The sequence below is a fragment of the Coenobita brevimanus genome, chromosome 46 (genome assembly GCF_032717465.1).
Source record: "Coenobita brevimanus isolate Jiangsu-jjx chromosome 46, ASM3271746v2, whole genome shotgun sequence".
In the NCBI taxonomy this organism is placed as follows: domain Eukaryota; kingdom Metazoa; phylum Arthropoda; class Malacostraca; order Decapoda; family Coenobitidae; genus Coenobita; species Coenobita brevimanus.
The window spans coordinates 12,015,327-12,033,975 of NC_136999.1; positions in this window are offsets into that span (position 1 = coordinate 12,015,327).

Below are 18,649 nucleotides of genomic sequence, written 5' to 3' on the forward strand. Positions count from 1 at the left end.
TTCCTTTTACACACTGCGTCCGCCTTTTGGCTATATTGTAGCAAAGTTTCATTTCTCTATCTGACGTGGTCCTTGAAACAGCATGGCCGACTCGCTTCTCCGTGTTTCGGATAATATCCGGAGATCCGGTTGAAGCATTGCCACCATATTTGGACAAAAGAAGCAGACAGCTTTAGTTTCCGATTAAGCTGACTAAGTTTGAAGGTCTCACCTATTTCGCATTTGCAGTATAAGTAATAATAATCTATCCATCAATAGATTATTATTACTTATATTGAAAATGCGAAATAGGTGAGACCCTTCAAACTTTGTCAGCTTAATCGGAAAGCTGTCTGCTTCTTTTGTCCAGACATGGACATAACATAATTTGTGGTAGGTGGGGGCGCTCACCATCCACTCACTCGATGTAGTGCTGCTGTGGATGTCAGCCCTTTCCTCTTTTCCATCCTTCCTCTTCTGTCTTTCTTTCCCTCACTCTTTCCTCTTTCTTCTGCCTACGGGTGACTTTACACTCCCTCTTCTGTCTTTCCTCTTTTCCATCCTTCCCCTTCTGTTTTTCTTTCCTTCCTTCTTTCTTCTTCCTTCTGCCTATGGGTGACAGTACACTGACAAAGCCAAATGGTTTCCTGTACACCAGGAAACTATTTACTACGCTGAATGGTAACCATATAACCAAAATATGGCACTTGGTGGTTTAGTGGGTAATTAAGGTGCTCCAATCGGATTGAGCTTGTGTAGGTTTATAGCCAAGGGGTGGTTGGGGTTTATTGCTCATGTAATGCCACTTTGGGATGAGTGAGGTTGGTCACTCATCTTAAATGTCAGGACCAGCTTGCCTAGCCCCAAGTTCCTACGCTCCTCATGGGGCGACATTGGATTGGATGATGGATGGGTTGACAGATAATAACAATAATAATAATAATAATAATAATAATAATAATAATAATAATAATTGTAATAACAGCAATACTGACAAAAACAAGAGAGCTTCCCACAGGGATGTGGCAGGTTTTAACTAAAACAGTTTTTATTCAGTTTTGATGAAATCTGGTTAACGGTCAAGCAAGAATAAAGTTATTTAATTTTTAGAACAGCCAGTCAAATGTCATGGTCACAGGGCAAGATCAGAGTTCGACCCGTGCTTGTGTTTAATAAAATAAATATGTTCTGATCTGATTTTAACCAAACTTGGAAGGTTTCTGGATCGTATTATGAGTAAATATCCTGTGTTTTTTAGAATAACAAATCCTAAGTCAAGGTCACTGGACACGGTCAAAATTCGACATATGCGTATGTGGGGAAAAGAAGTATCTGAAACAGTTTTTATATGATTTAAAGCAAACTTTTTTGAGGGTGAAGGTCTCACGGCAATGTCAACATATATATATATATATATATATATATATATATATATATATATATATATATATATATATATATATATATATAAAGGTGAATGTAGGGAAGAGTAAAGTGATGGTCTTTGAGAGAGGTGAAGTTAGTGAATGTACAGCGAGGTTGGATGGTGAGGAATTGGAAAATGTGAGTACGTTTAAATACTTGGGTAGTGTGATGAGTAAGGATGGAGGTTTGGAGGGTGAAGTGCTTGAAAGGGTACAGCAGGGAAGAAAGGTTGCTGGTTCCTTGAAAGCAGTGATAAGAAACAGGGAAGTGAGCATGGAAGTGAAAAAGTTACTACATGACAGTATTGTGATACCAACTCTAACGTACGGAAGTGAAGCTTGGACATTATTAGAAGGACACAAGTCAAGAGTGAGAGCAGTGGAAATGAGTTATTTAAGAGGAGCCTGTGGAGTCACGTGGAGAGACAGGCTGACGAATGAGGATATAAAGGAGCGTTGTGGTGTTGATGTGGATGTGATAGGAAGCGTTATGAGGAACACACTGAGGTGGTTTGGCCATGTGGAGAGGATGGAGGGTGAAAGACTGACGAAGAGAGTGTATGTGAGGTGGAGGGGGGAAGAGGGAGGGGGAGGCCGAGGATGAGATGGAGGGATGGGGTGGAGAGGTATTTGAGAGAGGGGGGTGTGAGTTGGGAGCAGGGCAGTGAAATGGCGGGGGACAGGGCGACTTGGAGGCGATTTGTTTGTGGCCACCCCAAACGGGATTGAGGCGTCTGGCAATAGATAGATAGATAGATAGATAGATAGATAGATATATTTATTTATTTATTTATTTATATATTCTGATTTCTAGCAAACTTTGTCGAAGTATTGTGGATAACGTAAGAAATAGGATTTTGGAAACAATTAATCAGAGATCAAGATCGCAGTGAATGGTTAAAGATGAAAGTCATAGGGAAAGATAAACAGTTGATTCGATTTTGACCAAATTTACTGGGACGGTTAAGAATCAGGTTACAATGAAATAATTCGATTTTGAGAACGATTGTTGATCCCGTAAAACAGTTATCGAGGGCGTTTAATTCACTCTGTGGGTGCTGTTTTGTTTTATCTGTTATTATTTTTCATACATGCAATTCACAAATATCTGTCCTTAACTACTGATATTATTTTCATCTCAGCAATAAGAGTTTCAGTCATGGTAACCTACACTGGGAGGTGTGAGGCTCACCAAAAATTCCGTGGTAACCGTTCTAATAGTTCCCTCGTTAATAATTTGTACAATCGACAATATCATCGCAAAAGGTGACTGGAAGCGGAAAAAGAAATGTGAATGTTACGTTATTTAGCACCTGGTTATAGAGCAGCGAGAGGGAAGGCTGTTTAACATACCGGGATATATATGAATTTGCAGATATCCACAAGCGCTTCTGTTTATTCATATAATTAGGAAAAAGAGAGTACGAGAGAATCAAGGTCAGTATATACTAATTGTAAGCAAAATTGCCACCTCCGATGGAAAAATAGCAAAAAGAAATAACTCAGTGCTTCAAGATAAAGCTGTAGATTTTGATGGATGTGTGTGTGTGTGTGTGTGTGTGTGTGTGTGTGTGTGTGTGTGTGTGTGTGTGTGTGTGTGTGTGTGTGAGAGAGAGAGAGAGAGAGAGAGAGAGAGAGAGAATCAAGCTGGGCTGTCAGTGTACAGTATTATCAGGTCTTATCTTCATCCACAGAGACAGTAAGTCAAGTGATTTGCTCAGTCGAAGTCGTCAGTGGAGTCTTTTAGTTGTGGGGTCATGGGATCTTACTCTCGGCGTCCAACCAGGCTTTGAACCAATCCTTTCTTGGTGAGTCTATTTTGCCTACCACAATTTATCATTTTCTACATTTGCACGTTTTTTATAATCATCATTTTGTATTAGTAATATCGAAGGATATCGAGTTGTAGTGTGGGGAATAAATAGCTGATGAAGAAATGATACGGAATCTCTGAACCACTTAAAATGTGACATCGTTCACCTTAACTTCGTCAATTCTATGGCGTATGTTAAATTTGGTCATGCTTCTACCAGACTACCTCTCCCTAGGAGAGCCCCCTAGTAATGAAGTGAACTGAAGAAAGCAGTATTGACTCGTCACCAGTTTCTACAAAGGGAAATAAACGCAAGCAAGAATTCTCTCTCTCTCTCTCTCTCTCTCTCTCTCTCTCTCTCTCTCTCTCTCTCTCTCTCTATATATATATATATATATATATATATATATATATATCTATATATATATATATATATATATATATATATATATATATCTATATCTATATATATATATATATATATATATATATATGCAAAATAACCTCTGGAGAAATGAAAGGAGCGACAGTGAGTACTTTCGTATATTTAATCTTCATACAGAGTGATACAGAAACGTAAACGGAAGAGGTATTTTATCCACATCCGCAGCAGGGAGTAGCACACAGAACAAAGGATGACCTAAATTAAAAATGAGCGATGCACAGAACAATAGGTACACTCATGATTACTAATCTATGAGGCTCTTGGCGGGCAGTGTTATAACCACATAAGAGCCACGCAGTCTAAGTCCCTACACTACTTTGTGTGTGTGTGTGTGTGTGTGTGTGTGTGTGTGTGTGTGTGTGTGTGTGTGTGTGAGAGAGAGAGAGAGAGAGAGAGAGAGAGAGAGAGAGAGAGAGAGAGAGAGAGAAAGAAGGAACCAAAGGCAACGAGCCCGCAAAACTGTTCCTTCCAAGAGAAAAACAAAATTCAAGAGAGAGCCAAATTCAAGATCGGATCATTTCGAGATGCCTGGACGCACTGCGTTTGAAAGACTGGAGATCATAGGAAGCAGGAAATACAGACAGAGGGAGACCGTTCCAGAGTTGACCTGTTGCATAAATGAAGGACTGGGAGTAACGGTTAACTCTTGCATTAGAGAGTTGGACAGAAAAGGGATGAGAGTTTGCTGCTAGACGGGTGCTACGTGCCCATCGTAGAAGTGGAGGAATGCATGCAGACAGTTCAGAGGAGCAGTGACCATTGAAGTAGCGATAGAAAAGAGATAAAGATGCAACAGTGCGGCGAAGAGACAGAGGTTGAAGGAAGTCAGTAAGAGGAGGAGAGTTAATGAGACGAAAAGCCTTTGACTCCACCTTACTGAGAACTGCTGTATGTGGGGAGCCTTCCCACACATGAGAGTTGTACTCCACGCAGGGGCGGATAAAACCCCTGTATAGAGTCAACAATTGTGCAGGGATAAAGAAGGAACGGAGTCGGCTTAGCACACCCAATCTCTTGGAAGCAGACTTTACAGGAGATGCAATTTGATCTTTCCAAGATAAGTCCCGAGTAACTGAAACCCCAAGCATGTTCAAGGATGATGCAGGATTAAGCTGAATGTTATTAAACATTAGTGAGTATACCTGTTGAAGATTTTGTTGGGTTGATAGATGCAAAAACCGAGTCTTTGATGCATTAAAAACAACAACATTATTTCTACCCCAGTCAGAGATACGACCCAAGTCAGACATTAGGTGTGCCATAGCCTCATCTCTTGTTTATTGAAGTAACTGCTGAGATGGACGTTACGGGAATCGAATGGAAAGGTGAAGGGTGGAGTCATCAGTGTATGAGTGGATAGGGTTAGATGTACAGCTTAGAAGGTCACTGATGAATAAAAGGAAGAGAGTTGGTGATAGGACAGAGCCCTGAAGAACACCACTGTTGATAGATCTAGGAGAAGAACGATGGTCGTCTACAACAGAGGCTATAGAACGACCAGAAAGGAAGCTAGAAATGAAGGCACAGATAGAAGGACAGAAACCGTAAGAAGGCAGTTTGGAAATTAAAGATTTATGCCGGACTCGATCGAAAGCCTTTGAGATGTCAAGTGCAATGGCAAAGCTTGCGCCAAAGTCCCGAAAGGAGGATGACCAGGAGTCTGAAAGATATGTGAGAAGATCGCCAGTGGAGCGTCCCTGACGGAACCCATACTGACGATCAGAAAGAAGGTTGTGATAGGAAGGATGTTTTAAAATTTTTCTATTAAGAATAAACTCGAAAACTTTTGACATACAGGACGTTAAAGCAATTCGACGATAGTTAGAGGGTTGGGAATGGTCACCTTTCTTTGGGACTGGCTGAATGAGAGCAAACTTCCAGCAAGAAGGAAAGGTACAAATTGAAAGACAAAGGCGAGTTTCCCTAGGCAGGGTGTAAGCACAGAAGCACAGTTCTTGAGAACAACAGGAGGAGCTCCATCAGGCCAATATGCCTTATTAGTATTGAGGCCTGTGATGGCAGAAAATAAATCTGCTGAAGAAATTTTAATGTCAGCCACAAGGAAGTCAGAGCGGGGAAGTGATGGAGGAACAGCACCGGAATCGTCTAAGGTGGAACTGGAGGAAGTCTGAGCGAGATCTGCTTTATCGGTAGAAGAAATAGCTACAGAGCCATCAGAGTAGAAAAGAGGAGGGAAGGATGATGAGGTAAGTTGTTAGAAAGGTTTTTGGCAAGGTGCCAGAAGGAGCGGGAAGAATTCGAGTTAGAAAGCTGAGAGCATTTAGTACGGATGAAATTATTTTTAGCAAAACGAAGAACAGAGCACGATTTCGAGCAGAAACGTAAAAAAAATGTGATTCAGGGGTAGGTTGGCTCCGGTACCTTTTATAGGTCCTCTCCTTGTTGCGGACAGCAATAGAACAAGCGTGATTAAACCAAGGCTTTCTTGCGTTAGTCATTGGATATGAGAAAGGAATGTATGCTTCCATGCCCGAGAGAATAACCTCCGTAATGCGCAAGGCACACCCAGATGACTCCGGGAAACAATAATCATTCCAGGGAAAATCAAAGAAGTACTGTCTGAGGGCCTCCCAATCCGCAGCTCCAAAGTGCCACAGACGACGTTTCTTTGGGGGGTCCGCAGGCCGTACCGGAGCGACAGGACAGGTTATGGTGATAAGGTTGTGATCAGAGGAGCCCAACGGAGAGAAAAGATTAACAGTGTAAGCAGAAGGATTAGTTGTAAGGGCAAAGAACTGTTAAACTGTAACCAGGTGATATGACGCGTTCTACTCCTCATCTCTGATTTTACCATATTTTTATTGTTTCTGTTCCGAAATGTAGCAATCTGCTTTTATTGACAGGCGCCGACATTTCTTCAGTCTGCATTTAGAATATTTCCATCAAGTACATAGGCATGTGCTATATGGGTATTGGCATCATATATATTAATCATTTGTTAATTAACGGGATTAACTGGCGCGCATTTTCACCAGAGGAGACATGCAGCAAAGACATCGCGTCGAAATAGAGCAACCATTCCCACTGGATGGTAACAAGGCCTGTTATGACTAGAAGAAAAGCATTTAGTTCAAAGTAGCAAGTAATGGTAAATATTTGTCAATGATATAAGAATTATAAAGCATACTTAGAATATTTTATGTGGATGCCGGCTGCTGTGGTAGTCGTGGATATTTCTCTGCTATCACCTATCAACAGCTCGGTTAAAGACACGCCTGAGGAAATAGGTCACTGAAATAATTAACAGATTAATAAAATCCAGTATCAGTGTCAAATACCATCACATAATCACTATACACACTAAAAATAACAGCAATGATCAACATTCATGTTTATTTCTTAAAATACATGTATATTACTTGAAAAAGTAATATGTGAAGCAAAAGTGTTTCAGTGATGCTTAGAAAATTGTTCATTGAAGCACTAAACCTTTCTGGAACGATGGTCGAGCGTGTCTGATTGTGTAGCCTACGCCTGGCCACGACCTCGGCTGACTCTGGTCAGATTAGTAATTATGAGTGTTCCTGACTTTTTTCCTTAGGGATGCACCTGACAAAAGGGGGTAAATACTGCGGCTTACCGTAAGACCTGGAGGATTAATGCTAAGTATGTCCCACACAGGTGTGACTGTGCTACCAGGAGAAAACAAGGAACAAGCAGTTGTTAGTCTGGGGGGGGAGGGGGTACTGCTTTAAAATTAATTCAGTTAACTATCACATTTAAAATGACCATACCATATGTTTCCATTCTTTTCATATGTGCCAGAAATTAGGCAAAATTCTATTACATTCCTTTCATCAAAGCTTTTTGATCTTGTTAGAATCTTCGAGCCCACCCGGTCAATATAATGATCGCTGGATGCTTTGTGCTGAAATAAACCACTGATCTGTTGGGCTGTCCTTACACTGTATTTATGTTGTTAATTCCTAGTCTCCCAATTTTTTCCAGATTGTCCTATGTATAATTCGTTAGAGTTTTTACATGGGATTTTGTAAACAACGCCTGAATTACTATGTGGGCGGTTCTTCATGAGGATTTTTTTTTTTTTATGGTGTTCTCATAAAGTTTACTCATAAGGTGGAAATAGATAATGAGCTGCCATTATTGGATCTAAACGTTATCAGGAACAAAAGTGAAGACTAAGGCATACTGAAAACTATAAATGTTATGTATGTGTACTGTTATTCAAACTATCACATTAATGTAAAAAAAATCTGTGTTCCTCTCCATATACTTGACAGCATATAGAATTTCAGACCCAGAATTTTTAGATGATAACTAAAAATGATTCAGAGCGTTGAAGAGAAGCGAGACTATCCACCATGTATACTAACTCGGTGCCACAAACAACCAAGAAATGATTCCTTGAAGGGAAAGCTAACAAGCAAAATCTCCAAACTATTCAAAGAGCCCTTGTCCTCCTCTTCCATGAAAATAGGAAACTTAATTTACAAGTAGTATTCAAATATGAGAACACCATAAAAAAAAAAAAAAAAATCCTCATGAAGAACCACCCACATAGTAATTCAGGCGTTGTTTACAAAATCCCATGTATAAACTCTAACGAATTATACATAGGACAATCTGGAAAAGATTTGGAGACTAGGAATTAACAACATAAATACAGTGTAAGGACAGCTCAACGGATCAGTGGTTTATTTCAGCACAAAGCATCCAGCTATCACCATATTGACCGGGTGGGCTCTAAGATTCTAGCAAGATCAAAAAACTTTGATAAAAGAAATTTAATAGAATTTTGCCTAATTTCTGGCACATATGAAAAGAATGGAAACATAAGCTATGGTCATTTTAAATGTGATAAATAGTTAACTGAATTAATTTTAAAGCAGTACCCCCTCCCCCCCAAACTAACACCTGCTTGTTCCTCGTTGTCTCCTAGTAGCACAGTCACACCTGTGTGGGACATACCTAGCATTAATCCTCTAGGTCTTAAGGTAAGCCGCAGTATTTACCCCCTTTTGTCAGGTGCATCCCTAACGAAAAAACTAATGTACCTATTATTCCGTGCATCGCTCATTTTTAATTCAGGTCATGCTTTGTTTTGTGTGCCACTCCCTGCTGCGGGTGTGGATAAAATACCTCTACCCTTTACGTATCTGTATCACTCTGTATGAAAATGAAATATAAGAACGCACTCACTGTTGCTTCCTTTATTTCTTCTGTGGCTTTTTGCATAAATGTCTTCACGGCGAAGTTTTTTACACACAAACATATATCTATCTATATACAGTACAGTTGCGGCCAGCTGTAGTGATCCGCCCTACTCCATGCAGTCTGTGAATGTAGCAGACTGCGGTCGTGGTCACCACAGTTACCTGCAATTCATTTCTGCCTGTCACAACATTAAATCTCAAGACTTAATTTAATCTGTATAACTGAAGTATTATGTACTGACTGGGTTCAACTCCGATTACTTGAATAATATGAAATATGAATATAAATAATGCATTGTATCGCTTATAATTGGCCAGTCAAATAGCGAACAAACATAAAAGCTCAGACTTGGTTCCACACCCATATTTCCACAGATCTGAACCAGGGAGAAAAGATACTGAGTAACGACTCAACGTTAAAATTGCGAGACACCTTCACGTCATCTGGTGCACAAGACAGATAAGGGAGAACGGGAATAAAAGAAAACGGTTATGAGGTAGACTATGCTTAAATTATGAATCGGGAATCTACCGGCCTACCACGTGAAACTAACTTAATTTTATCAATAGATAACTATATGGTACATGAGCATCCTTCACCATTTATACCATGTGGGTGGTGAGTAGTCTCCCATATAATGTATTCTGAGACAAAGATTCAGTCCAGTAATGAAAGTTTGTGACTCGGAATATAATGGATGTATTATTAATACTATCTATCTATCCATCTATTGCCAGACGCCTCAATCTCCGTTTGGGGTGGCCACAAACAAATCGACTCCACGTCGTCCTGACCCCCGCCATTTCACTGCCCTGCTCCCAACTCACACCCCCCTCTCTCATATACCTCTCCACCCCATCCCTCCATCTCATCCTCGTCCTCCCCCTCCCTCTTCCCCCCTCCACCTCACTCACATACACTCTCTTCATCAGTTTTTCACCCTCCATCCTCTCCACATGGCCAAACCACCTCAGTGTGTTCCTCATAACACTTCCTATCACATCCACATCCACACCACAACGTTCCTTTATATCCTCATTCGTCAGCCTGTCTCTCCATGTGACTCCACAGGCTCCTCTTAAATCACTCATTTCCACTGCTCTCACTCTTGACTTGTGTCCTTCCAACAACGTCCAAGTTTCACTTCCATACGTTAGAGTTGGTATCACAATACTGTCATGTAGTAACTTTTTCACTTCCATGCTCACTTCCCTGTTTCTTATCACTGCTTTCAAAGAACAAGCAACCTTTCTTCCCTGCTGTACCCTTTCAAGCACTTCACCCTCCAAACCTCCATCCTTACTCATCACACTACCCAAGTACTTAAATGTACTCACATTTTCCAATTCCTCACCATCCAACCTCGCTGTACATTCACTGACTTCACCTCTCTCAAAGACCATCACTTTACTCTTCCCTACATTCACCTTTAGATTCCGTTTCTTGCACACTCTCCCAAACTCATCCACCAAGCCTTGCAGCTCCCCTTCGTCTTCACTCAACAACACAGTATCATCTGCAAACAACAGTACAGGGAGTTTCCAAACACTATCCTCTCTCACCAGAGCCACTCCAACATCCACTACCCTACCTTGTACCTCTTCTATTACCCCATCCATGAACAGATTGAACAACCATGGAGACATGACACATCCCTGTTTCAACCCAACTTTCAAAGAGCAAAATTCACTTAGTTAACCATCCACACGCACTGCAGCCTTAGCACCATCATACATACTCTTCACAGCATTCAACAACTTTCCATCTACTCCATATATTCTTAATACTTTCCACAATCCTTGTCTATCCACCCTTTCATATGCTTTCTCCAAATCCATGAAAGCCGCATACAACTTCTTTCCCTTCTCTAGAAACTTTTCCACTAAAGATCTAAGAATGAATATCTGATCTACACAACCTCTTCCCTTCCTAAAGCCTCCCTGTTCTTCTCCAACTAATTCATCTGTGCTTTCTCTAACTCTGTCAATAAGTATCCTACCATACAATTTTCCTATTATACTAAGAAGACAAATGCCCCTATGATTACCACACACTTCTTTTTCCCCTTTTCTCTTTGTACAAGGGAATAATTATACCTGACTTCCAATCCTCAGGGACTCTACCTTCCTCCCAAGCCAATCTGCACATCTTCCACATCCATTCTACTACTACCTCTCCCCCATGCTTCAGCATTTCATCACACACTCCATCAATTCCTGGGGCTTTCCCCACTATAACTTTCTTCATCGCTTCCACAACTTCTATCCTACTGATTTCTTCCTGTCTTCTCACCTCCCTTCTTCTCCCAGCCATTCCCCAGCCACTTATACGTGCATTACTTCCATCCTGTATGTTCAACAATTCCTTAAAGTGTTCTCTCCATCTACCATTTTCATCTTTCACTCCCCTGCTAACCTCACTTCCACCCTGTCTTACTCTCTTCACCTCTTTCCAGAACATCCTCTTACAGTCCCTACACTTTATACTCAAACAAGAATATTATAGGGTATTTTTTGGATAGTGGGTTGGACAGCTCGCCACATACATGTTAGGTTATATTATTATCCCGAAAGCATTCAGACGGGAAACAGAAACCCATTGCCGTCTGTTGTTTTAGCTCCTTAATCATAAGTATATTAATTTAACAGAAAAATAAAAGCCTTTCTAGTGTTTTCAGACGCACTTGTACCACATACCTATGGATATATTGGCAAAACAATAAATACATCCTTCTGTGTGAAACATACCATTCGAAAACAAAAAGTTAACTGTAGCTTACATGTTTTTAAAGCTGGAGATAAATGAATGTTATATTACATAATACTTTCAAGAGTATGCCATTTTAACCATCAACATAGCTTACAAACAATACCACAACTTGCATATGCCTAAGCTGATACGATACAACATGCTGGGCAGTTACCAAGAGTGTGACATAAATCGCGGATTTTATCATACCATTATGCATGCAAAGGGTAATGACATTTACACTGGAAGACGAATATAAACAGTGTACAAACTAAACGTTATATAAAACATGTTAGAATATGTTGGTTTGTCAACCTTACTGTACCGTACACGAAACCAAAGAGCTTGAGTAAGATCAATTTGTGCACTAGTCCATGTAATGGAATACATATGTATATTAATAAGAACATACATACATCTAACTGTATAGTATTACCTACCTCTCCATATGCCTATCTCTCTATCCATCATCTAACTACGTATATCTATATCTGCATCTATTTATCTATCTGTATCTGTCTATCTGCGAATTAATCACTTAGTAACACGAGACTCATAAATATGCTAATACTTACAGGGAAAGAGGAAATACGAAATATCTCATGTGATTATTTCCAAATCATGAACAAAACACAAGTCAGTTTTAACCACTTCAAAATATCCTGTACCTTGGGCAGATCACATGCTTTCTCATGCAAAATCGGCAATTCAGAGGTTCGATGAGCTGCAGTGGCCTAAACCTGGATGAAATTTGCCTGGCTGTAGCAACAAAATAATAAGTAAGATCATCGACGAAGGCCAGTAACCTATACGTCAGAATATATATTTGCCTCTACACTCGCGTCCTTCACCACTAACCTTGTCGTCCCCAATTACTTGGAATAATTAATTAAAATAGTATTTTTTCATTGATGTATTTCATCATACGAAGTGTAACATGCCGGTATATATATATATATATATATATATATATATATATATATATATATATATATATATATATATATATTCCTACATTTCTTGACCCTTCATTCTGTGGTCTCACACACACACACACACACACACACACACATGCTTACACACAGACATATCTATATATCTATCTATCTCCCTATCTATCTATACAATTTACTAATAGACGGATATTGCCAGACTCATACATTACCTTCAGTGCTGCTAATATTCCCATCTCCAAAAGTATTGAAATTCTCGGCATCTCACTTAACAATGCCCTCAGCTGGACTTCTCATGTTAGATCACTTGCTAAAACCGCCTCAAAGAAACTTGGATTATTGTACAGAGTCCATAACTTCTCACTGACGAGCAGTTAGCTATAGTATCTAGGAGCCATGTGCGCTCTCAGCCTGAATATTGCTCACCCTTGTGGAATGGATGTGGAGAGGTTGCATTAAAACAACTAGACAAAATTCAGAACAAAGTTGTTAGACTTATTAACAACCCTGCCATTACAAATAAACTACCTCCCCTACAAGTAAGAAGGAATGTTACCTTCCTTGCATTGTTTTACAGATATTTTTTTGGCAAATGCTCAGACGAAGTTGCATCCATGATGCCACCTCTCCATGCCTTCCCTCGTGCTACATGGTGATCTGATAGCGCTCATGACTGGAATGTCACACAGCCATATTGCAGAACTTCTGCCTATCAGAATTCTTTCATCCCTCGAACTGCATTCCTCTGGAACTCGCTTCCCCAGAGTTGTTTCCCTCCAAATTTCAACCCACAGCTGTTCAAGTCTAACTGTTACAGATACTTTATGAACAGAGGACACCAGTGATCTGGTGTATGGATTATTTTTCTTATTCATTTGTTTTTCCTTCCTCTGCTTTGTATATATATATATATATATATATATATATATATATATATATATATATATATATATATATATATATATATATTCATGGATGGAGTGGGATTGTAAAGGAGGTGCAAGGTAAAGCATGAGATATGGGGGTGGCTCTAATGAATGAGGGTAACGTGTGGAAGATTCCGGTGGTACGGTTTGCTGATGATACAGTATTGTTGAGTGAAGATGAATGCGAGTTGCAAGGTATGGTGAATGAATTTGGGATAGCGTGTAAGAAAAGGAATCTGAAAGTTAATGTAAATAAGAGTAAAGTTATCGTGTTTGGAAGGAATGAAGTCACAGAATGCACAGTGCGGTTGGATGGTGAGGATAAGGAGAATGTGAATGCATTCAAGTACTTGGGTAGTGTTATGAGTAAGGATGGAATTTTGGGGAAGAAGTGCTTGAAAGACTACAGCAGGGAAGGTAGGTTGTTGGTTCACTGAAAGCGGTGATGAGAAATAGGGAGGTGAGTATGGAAGTTAAGAAGTCACTGCGTGTAGTATTGTGATCCCTACTCTGACGTATGGAAGCGAGGCGTGGACTTGGCTAGAGGGGAACAAGTCAAGAGTGAGAGCAGTGGAAATGAGTTTACCTGAGAGGAGCATGTGAAGTGACATGGAGGGACAGACTGACGAATGAAGAAGTAAAGGAACGTTGTGGGGTGGATGTGGATGTGATTGAGAAAATTAGGAGAAATACACAGAGGTGGTTTGGACATGTAGAGAGAATGGAGAATGAAGGACTGACTAAGAGGGTGTATGTGGGCGAAGTGGAGGGAGGGAGAGGGAGGGGGAGACCGAGGATGAGGTCGAGGGATGGAGGTGAGAGGTATATGAGGGAGGGGAACGTGAACTGGGGGGAGGGCAGTCAAATAGTGAGCGACAGAGGGACCTGGAGACGTTTTGTCTGCAGCCATCCTTTGCGGGATTAGGGTGTCGGGGTATAGATAGATTGATAGAACAGTAGTTCAAAAAATATGCATACTGTCAAAAATTATTGATTATCTGATATCTTACGTTGCGAATGTAGCAGTATTACCTCAGCAAGCTCACGTGTCCCACGTCAATACCCAACGGATCCATTATCATATGTGAAATGAGGCATAGTAATCCTTACGGATTTTAATCTTAGGCGTACGGGACGAGGCTCAGTTTCAGCTGTTGTGACTTCATAATTTGGACCTACTGTACATTTATGACCGTTGTATACTTGTTTATGCATAACTATCACATCTGTTTTACGCACTCCTTTTGGCCTTTGGGAAGAAATGAAACCGCAGGTTAATTCCAGTTCATCGGTTTTGCCCACAAACAACGCAGTAGTGTCCAGCGTTTGGAGCCATGTTTATTTGCACCGCCATTCCCCGTCGCATCCCGCCTGTCAACTTACGTGCACAAACAAACGACACACCGGCGACCGCAGTGCCATCTGTTGACCAGCTTGTTACACTGGTCTCGTGTTCGCCCGTAAGAGTTAATACTCCGTATCTTTTCTCCTCTGTGATCTGAACCCTTCAGACAGATCGAGTGACTGAACTGAAGGATTCATTTGTTACCATGAGCAATGGAAGAGTGAGTGGCGAATCACCACTGAATATGGAAAAAATACGGTCTGTTCAGAAAGAATCTGACCTTAGGCTCTTAAAAAAATAAATAGTCGTAGCATAGCTGATGAGCTAGGACACTAATCTCCCTCAAAGCAAATCCCTTCTGACGCGACACACGTAGCGCTGCTATCTTTCCACCGCCTGAAAATTTTCCAGAGAACCTTCTTAGTATCTCCAGCAAGTGTTTCGTCGTATTCATCATGATTACATCTTTCGACTCAAATCGGGAACATTTCAGCGGAGTTTTGAGCTCGTGGAATAACCAAGAGTCGCACGTAGTCATGTCTGGTGAGTGAGGATACCTGCTAGACCTGCGGGATGTTGTGCTTGGCCAAAAATTCCTGAGTAAGTTGAGAAGAATGGGGATGGGCGTTGTCATGATGCAGCTTCCAACTTGCTGCTTTCCAAAGTTCTGCTCTCTTCCGCCAAACTGCGTCACAAAAACAATGGATAACGTCGAGGTAGTAATGTTTGTTGACAGTCTGACCTTCAGATGCATATTCGTGATGCACAACGTTTTTATTTGGGGGGGGAGGGGAGGGCAGGTGGCCCTGCATACTTCCACTGGGACGTCTTTGCTTTGGTTTTTGGGTCGTACCCGGACACCCAAGTCTCATCTCAAGCAATGACAGTCTTCAGAAGGTCTGGATCACGATTTGCACACTCCAATATGTCTTGAGCACCGTTCATCCGCAGAGCATGTTGTTCACGTGAAGGAAGAAGATATCATAACGAATGTGACAAAGCACTTGCAGGAAATACCGAAAATAGACTTCGAAAAATGTTTCAGGCAGTGGAAAGAACGTTGGGCTACGTGTGTGAAATCAGAAGGGGCCTGTTTTGAGCGGGATTAGCGTCCTAGCCTAACAGGTTAGCTATTTTTTCTTTTTTTCTTTTTTTTTTTTAATATAAGAGCCTAAGGTCGGACACTTTCTGAATAGACCTCGTAAAGGAAGTAGGGGTAATGCTGGGATTAAAAAGCTTCGTATAACTCAATAAGTCTTGAAAACACACACACACACACACACACACACACACACACACACACACACACACACACACACACACACACACAACCTTGATAACATTACAGATTGGTAGAACCTCAACATAACAGTAAAGTAGGGTACTAATTCGATTTTTTTTTTTTTTTTTTTTAGCTGAAAATGATAGATGTGGGTACCACTTTGGCACCCTTGGACAATTTTTTTATATTGACGTCATAAGCCACGCCCCCTTTTTTACTTAATAGTAACTATGACAAATGTACTTTGAGACATAAACATATCATATTTGGTATCAAATTAAAGCTATTTTTAAAAAGAATGCAGTTATGAGTATAAAAATTGCACGAATCAAATGTAAGTCCCTCAAAGGTCACTTTTAAGGTCATATGAGGTCAAATAAGGTTGAAATAGTAAGCCATGCCCCCTTGTTTACTACCTAATAAGCCTGATTAATGTCGTTTGTGATATGATGCTTATGTCTGGTATCAAATTGAACCTATTTTCGTATGGAATGCAAGTATATGAGTTAAAAAGGTACAAGTTACATGTAGCTCACTTGAAAGACATCATTAATGTCACAGGAGGTCAGATAAGCTTAGAAATGTGAGCCACACCACTTTTTTAATTGTGAAATAAGTACGTCAAATGTAGTTTTTTGTATTAACATGTCACATGTGGTAAAAAATGAAAATTATATGTAATACAAATAGAAGAATAAGACATAGAAATATGTCAGCTGAAGGTCATGAATGATCATACAAGGTCAAATCATTTGGTAATGTAATAATTACAATGAACATTATTGGCTTCTTCGTCCTCCTCATCAGTTTCCTCAATCAGTCTCCACTGTAGATGTACTTTTCATTGTATAGTGATTTGCACATTGTTCACCACCTTTACACCAGCAGTAGGTAGTGCATGGTAGTCCAAGTGACCAACAACTGCAAGTAGCTCTGGAACATGGTGGCGCAGACCTGCATCTACAGGCGACAAGCTGTACTATTAATCTAGGCGCAGTCTCTGCACTATCTTGTACGGGAACAGGAATGTTCTCTTCTATTGTCTACCCAAACATGGATAGGTTAGTTGCAGGAGGGGCATTCTTGTCGGTAGCTATCCAGAGAAGAACTTGGATCCGCTCACGTTTGATGTGATTAGCTGCACACTCTGGTTGGTGGAAGACTTTATCTCAAGAGCATCCCTCTTGTTGATGAACAGCGTATATCTCAAGCTGCTGAGGGATTCAACAGTCTCTCCACAGTAGAAATAGGAGAGCAAATCCATACCAGCCTTCATCCACTCATGTTCTTCAGCTTCTTCATCGGTAAATATCTTCAAATGAAGATCCAACTTGAACATCAAACTGATAGCTGATGTCTTGTCTTTGCTATAGGGGTTTGACACGCTGTCGCAACCAGATAATGCATAAGCAGTCAACAGGTCATAAGATTTGTCACCTAGTATTGCAGCAGTAACATTGATGTCAACCATATTGCCATTATATTTCCTCATGGAATCTTGTGCCTTAAACTTGCAATGCCAAAAGAAATATACAAGGAGGACAAAAATATCTGTTTCATCAGTCAAAATCTGAATGTGCCTTCTTTGTAGTAACTGCTCCAGAAGATAACTGACAATTTTCACATCAGCTTCTTCATGATATATACTGTCGTCCCCAATTAACTCTAGATGTGGATTGGTTCTGTCACCGTTGCACATACTGGATGAGCGCTGCTTTGTTTTTCTCACTTTTCGCGATGACACCTCTGGTTGGGAGTACGGTGTTACTGTTCAACGCATACTCTCTTGGTGTTGTGCCTATAGCCCATCTCTGACGTGCATGGGATTTAATGGAGTGTTCATCATACCGACCAAATATGACGTTGATGTCATGGGATCTGTCAAAGGACTTCATGAAGTTATCAGCAAATGTCTTCTTCATAGTATTTCATGTCCAGAAGGTGTGGTAGATTGGGAGGATTTGCTTCTCGCTTTTCTGACGTACTAGCAGCAGCTGCCGCAACATTACCCATTCCAACAAAAGTTATGTAACAATCGTGATGATACTGTGCATCCACTGCATGTCTGATGGCACCATAGATTCTAACACGAACCTCTGCTGCAACGAGATCACCTCTTTTATCATACATCTCGAGCAGGTACTCATGATGATAAGACCTCAATTTTGATGGTGGAGCATCACTTGGGGGTTGGTTGAAACTGATGGGCTTCAAGTATCTCTTTACGTGGAGGGAGGAAGTGTACGTAGATATCCATATCTTATGGAAAGTGATTTTTAGATCTGGGCCATTATCTAGCTGTCTCTGTAATTCTATATGATATGTATCATTCCTTGCGATGCTAGAAGAAATTATTTTCTTGGTTGCCTTTTCCTCCAGTAATTAATGCTACATCTTCATTACACTTGAAGAAACACTCACATGAAGCCATTTATAAATATATATATATATATATATATATATATATATATATATATATATATATATATATATATATATATATATATATATATATATATATATATTGAGGGATTATAC